This window comes from Anopheles coluzzii, assembly GCF_943734685.1.
Source record: "Anopheles coluzzii chromosome X unlocalized genomic scaffold, AcolN3 X_unloc_9, whole genome shotgun sequence".
Taxonomy (NCBI): domain Eukaryota; kingdom Metazoa; phylum Arthropoda; class Insecta; order Diptera; family Culicidae; genus Anopheles; species Anopheles coluzzii.
The window spans coordinates 15,001-21,233 of NW_026054524.1; the positions used below are offsets into that span (position 1 = coordinate 15,001).

At 49.7% G+C, this 6,233-nt stretch overlaps 1 pseudogene; it reads left to right on the plus strand.

Annotated features, from left to right (window-relative positions):
- The window catches only part of LOC125908228 (large subunit ribosomal RNA), an 8,801-nt pseudogene extending 2,778 nt beyond the window's left edge, over nucleotides 1–6,023 (plus strand).
- The last annotated feature ends 210 nt before the right edge of the window (nucleotides 6,024–6,233 follow it).

The window sequence follows — 6,233 nt, forward strand, 5'->3', positions numbered from 1 at the left end:
TACATTCTGTCAAGTGGGATACTGAACTCGAGAGGATAATACCTCTGCGCGGATTAGACTAGGGTACGGTTTATGGAATAACTAGGATGTACACGGGCTGGCGGATGAACCCGCCGAACCCTTAGTAAAGCAGGGTGAAACCTGCTTGAAACGGGGGAGGGCTAAGGGGGATTCTGTCACCGCTCTATTAAAACTTAGCAAGTCTTAGGTAGCGCTCCAAGACTGTCGCCATACGATACGCTCTATGGCAAATGCAGGTGTGGGTGGGTTCAGCCCCACTTTGCTCCGGTTCGGCACTGAGCCCGTCGTCTCATAAGGGCGCGGGCCAACCCTCGCGTGGAGCTCCCTGTTTCATAGCCACCCACGGAACCAAATAGGAGACTGCATAAACAGACGCGGATAGCGGGCCTGAGTTTGAGCCCAATAGAATGAGTAACGTTAAAACTAAGAAGGTCAAAAAGACCAAGGGGGTGGACAAGAAAGATCCGGACCAAGCGTTCATGGATCTTCAAGATCGGATGGAGGCTATGCGTTTTGGGATAAGTAAACTCGATGATGAGTCTTCCCATTTTACGCTAGTAACGGTAATGATGGACTTCCTCGATGAGGTAATGTCCGAATTTCGAAGGTACAGAGCCGTAAATCGCATGCAGCAGGTCCTCGACCGTCAAACGCAAACGTCGTTTGACGGTAACGATGGATTCGGGCCGCAAACGCGAAAAGGCAGAAGACCAGTGGCTGATGACCAACAGCCTGGTCCAAGTGGGTTGCAAAGGTTGCAACAACAACAACAACAACCATCGAGGCTGACCCCTGTTAGGGAAGCGGTGGAAAATATTCCAAGTCCGAGAAACGGACCGAATATTAATGAGGGTAGCATTAATAAGAGGAAGAAGAAGAAGAGCAAGAAGAAGCAGAATAAGCCCAGGAAGCGGCCTGAGGCTCTGCTGATATCGGACTGCACTTCCGAGGAGCTGGCGAAATTGCTCAAGGAAATGAAGCAGTCCGATGCTCTTAAATCGGTTGGAGAGACAATCTCTAAGGTCCGACGGGCCCAAAATGGAGGCATGTTGCTAGAATTGAAGCAGGGTAGTTCTGCTAGTGCAATTGCCCCAAAGGTTAAGGAAGCGGTGAAGGGCAAGGCGTCAGTGAGAACGCTAGCTCCTTCTAAAATGATTGAGATCATGCATCTCGATGAAATTACCACCCCAGAGGAGGTTGCGGAGTCTGTCAAAGCACAGCTCAACATCGAGATAGAAATAGATCGTATCAAAATGAAGAAAGGCCGCGCGGCCGGTACGCAGTGGGCACGGATCAACGTATCGCTGCCAGACTTTCAAAGCTTCCTGAATTTGGGAAAGCTGAAAGTTGGTTGGTCGATATGCCATATCCGTGAGGTAATGGAGGAGCAGAAATGCTATAAGTGTTGGAAGGTAGGCCATACGAGCTATCATTGTAAGGAACCAGACAGAAGTAATCTGTGCTGGAAATGCGGTTTGAGTGGACACAAGAAGCAAGCTTGTACCAACTCTGTCAAGTGTTTGGATTGCGGTACGAGGTCACAGAACCTCCACGCAACGGGCAGTTACATGTGTCCTAGAAGGCGAACGATTAGATCATAATGGTTAGGTTGCTACAACATAACCAGAATCATAGTTATGCTGCATTTCAGTTAATGTGGCAAACGATTAGGGAAGAATCTGCGGACATAGTGTTGATTGCAGATCCGTATCTGGCAACAACCAACGTCAAAGTGTTACGCAATGACGATAACACAGCAGCGGTAGTGGTTAACGCGGACTTACCAGTTAAGGTAGTCAGTAAGGCTCTGAAGGGTTTGATGATAGTTGACATAGGTGATATGCGAGTGGTTAGCGTTTATGCGCCACCTAGATTTAGTATGGAAGAGTTCCAGATCATGTTGGATAACACGGTAATGGCCGTAACCGGTATCCACAAATTCGTTATCGGGGGGGACTTCAACGCTTGGTCAGTAAGTTGGAACAACCAACTTGGCGAGCGTGGAGAAACCCAGAAACGAAGAGGTGAGTTGGTCTTATCAACCTTTGCGCAGATTGACGCAATTCTATTGAACGACGGCAGCACCCCAACTTATGTTGGACCAGGGCGTACGTCAGTAGTTGATCTTACTTTTGCGAGCAGAACCGTAGCAAGATCATTTAAGTGGGAGGTGTTATCTAGCTATATGAACTCGGATCATCGTGCGATACGCATAGATCTCGAGACGCAAAGTGTGCGTAACCTGTCCCGACCCATAACGGGATGGAGCATCAAGTATTTTAGCAAAGATATATTTGAAGTTATGATGCAAGCCGCTGTTGAGACCGAGGTCACAACAAGCGAAGACTTAATGCGTATACTTGTCACGGCGTGTAATGCGACGATGACCAAGCGTAAGAGGTACACTCCTAACAAGAGTGTATTTTGGTGGACGCTAGAGATTGAGGCACTTCGCAAAGAGTGCAAACACCGCGATCGATTAGCGCAAAGAGCTTTTAATACTGATCTCTATTCTACTTTTAGGGACGAGTTCAAGGTGGCAAGGAATGCCCTCAAGCGATTGATCAAGCATACCCGACAGAGGAAGTGGAAAGAGTTCCTGGGAACAGCGAACAACGCATCATTTGGTATTGTATATCATACGTTCAAGAAAGTGGCCGAGGGTTCGATTGGACCCCGAACCATGACATTGGACGAGTTTAGGGAAGTGGTGAGCGAGCTTTTTCCTACTCACCCAAACACGGTGTGGCCTGACTATCGTATCGATCAGCCACGAGAGTTTGAAAGAATAACTAATGATGAGATTCTTGCGGTTGCCAGGAGACTACCCAACAAGAAGGCGCCGGGACCAGATGGTATCCCGAATGAGGCGCTGAAAGTTGGTATGTTGACTGCAACCGGTGCATTTTGCAGGGTTTACCAAGGCTGTTTAGAGAACGCGAAGTTCCCCGATGAGTGGAAAAGGCAGAGGTTGGTGTTAATACCGAAGCCGAACAAACCACCAGGGGAACCGGGTTCGGTACGCCCCATTTGTCTATTAGACGGGGCAGGTAAAGGTCTAGAACGCATCATAGTGCAACGGTTAAATGCACACATCGAGGAGGTCAACGGACTGTCTGACGATCAATTTGGTTTCAGAAGTCGTCGATCAACGGTTGATGCGATTCAACGGGTAGTGGACATTGTTTCGGTAGCTAGAAGTAGAAACAGATACAGTGGACGGTATTGTGCAGTTGTTACATTAGATGTTACTAATGCTTTTAACAGTGCTTCGTGGTTGGCGATTGCTAATGCATTACAGAGGATTAACACTCCTAAATATCTTTATGATATCATTGGTGATTATTTTAGGAATCGTGTGCTGATGTATGATACCACAGATGGACCGGCAGAGATTGCAGTCACATCGGGCGTACCTCAAGGCTCGGTACTTGGCCCAACGTTATGGAACCTCATGTACGACGGTGTCCTACGAGTTGCAATGGTGGAAGGTGCACGGATTATCGGCTATGCAGACGATATAGTGTTGTTGGTGGAAGGTAATTGTGTTGATGATATTGAAATTCTCGTTTCCAGCCAGATTCGCATCATCGACAGATGGATGACCGACAACGGATTAAAGATAGCCCCGACCAAGACCGAGTTTATTATGGTCAGTTCCCATCAGAGGATACAGCACGGGGCTATTAGGGTAGGTGATCACGTAGTACATTCGTCGCGCAGCTTAAAGTATTTGGGGATGGTCTTAGATGACCGCCTCGAGTACACTTCACACATCAGGTATGCGGTGGAGAGAGCGACGAAGCTATGGACCACCTTGGTAAGGATGATGCCTAATAAGGCAGGTCCAAGTAGTAATGTTAGGCGAGCAATTGCTCTTACTGTTGTGGCGAAGGTCCGGTATGCCTCGCCCATTTGGTGTCATACCCTTAGATTTGCTAACCGTAGACAATGGCTACGTCGGTTTTACCGGCCAGTAGTCCAGCGAGTTATCTCTTCTTTCAGGACAACTTCTCACGATGCAGTCTGCGTGCTTGCGGGAATGATCCCGCTGCATCTCCTCCTGGACGAGGACTCTAGGACTTTTCATCGGAGACGAGCAGAGAACATCGCCGGATCGGTTGCACGTAACATGGAACGTGTCACAACTATGGAACGATGGCAACGAGAATGGGATGAGAGTGTTCACGGTCGGTGGACATACCGTCTCATACCCGACGTCAACAGATGGATAAGTAGAAGATTTGGTGGTGTAGATTTCTTTCTTTCCCAGTTTCTTTCCAGCCATGGCTTCTACGCCTACCAGCTTCATCGGATGCAGTTAACGGGTTCGCCGTTATGCGATGCGTGCGAGGAACCTGAGGACGCCGAACACACGATATTCCATTGTGTACGTCATCGTGAACTGATCATCAGACTTCAGCATCAAGTCGACGAGGAGTTAACGCCGGAGAACATCATCGAAGTTATGTCTGCTAACAGATATAACTGGAGCATGGTTCATCAAGCAGTACGGACGATTATGATTCGACAACAACGCCGAAGACACGTCATCGAACGAGGCGAACGACGTGCTTTGCTCGCCAACATCCAGTTGGCCTTGCAGAGCAGCGACAGTGACGACGAGTAACGACAAGGATTCATCGTAGTTCATCGTAGCTTCATCGCCGAGGGCTAGACAGTGGCTAATCACCACTGTTGGAAGCCATTCGTTGCCTGGGATGATGGACATCCACCGCCCGAGTGACGTCGATACCCTAACGGGTGATCCACTCGGGGCCGGTTGAAGGCACGGAGGGGTTTTAGTGAGTAGGAATCTCACACTACCGGGGTTGATCACCCAGGTGTCTTATGCAAGATTTCCCCTTCGATAACAAAAAAAAAAAAAAAAAAAAAAAAAAAAAAGGTAGCCAAATGCCTCGTCATCTAATTAGTGACGCGCATGAATGGATTAACGAGATTCCCTCTGTCCCTATCTACTATCTAGCGAAACCACAGCCAAGGGAACGGGCTTGGATGCACTAGCGGGGAAAGAAGACCCTGTTGAGCTTGACTCTAGTCTGGCATTGTAAGGCGATATAGGAGGTGCAGCATAGGTGGGAGGGCTTCCTCGTGGAGCTCGCCTCTGAGATACCACCACTCTTACTGTTGCCTTACTTACATGATTGGGTGGAACAAGCGCGGGCCCCAGGTCCGGATCGTGCGCGCACCTCCTCCGGGGGGCTGTGGCGGCGGTTCGCCTGCGCGCGCCCAATGCGCCGTGTTTCTCGCTCAGCGTCCAGTGTGTCGCTGGGTGGTGCCGCCGGGGAGACTGCATCGTAGCATCGTCGTGTGTAGCGTGTTACCCGCTTGTCCGACCGTGAGCCGTGGCCCGCAAGGGTACAAGCTTGCGTACGTCGGTGCATTCGTGGTGCACTGCTTCTGCGCGGTCGATCGTTTATGATGTCACGTTTGCCCCCGGTTCCGCGTGCCGCCCGGCTCGAAGACTCCTGGACAGGTCCTTTCGGTCCACGTCATGGACAGTGCCAGGTGCGGAGTTTGACTGGGGCGGTACATCTCCAAAACGATAACGGAGGTGTCCAAAGGTCAGCTCAGTGTGGACAGAAACCACACGCTGAGCATAAGGACAAAAGCTGGCTTGATCCCAACGTTCAGTACACTTCGGGACAGCGAAAGCTTGGCCTTACGATCCTTTTGGTTATAACGAGTTTTTAGCAAGAGGTGTCAGAAAAGTTACCACAGGGATAACTGGCTTTTTTTTTTTTATAACGGGTTTCTTTATTTTATAGAATCCCTCACCCACCCCTACAATGTTTACCCGCGAGGGTTTTTTTGAAGGGGGTTCTGAGCCGTATTTGGCCAATCTGCAACCGTGCTTTTGCACCTTTCACTTTTATTCAAATTCAAATAAATTAAAATTCTTTTACTCCTATCGTACTCCAGTCGGAGTCTTCTGGTTCAGCTTTCGCTGCTTCTACTACAGCGCTGTGAATCTAGCGGGAGGCAACTTCCGCCTCGACCGCTGCCACTTGTTCAGCAGCGCTTAGGCCACCGTCTTCGACTACTGCTGCAGCCTCCTCCACCTGTTGCGATGTCTCACGAGACGGTCCGTCAGCGTGTTCCGCGATTGCTCGGCCGTCATCGTCATCGCTTCTTGCCCGGCTGGACACTCCGAGGAGCCGACGGTTTCGTCTCCTCTCCCTGAACCGCGC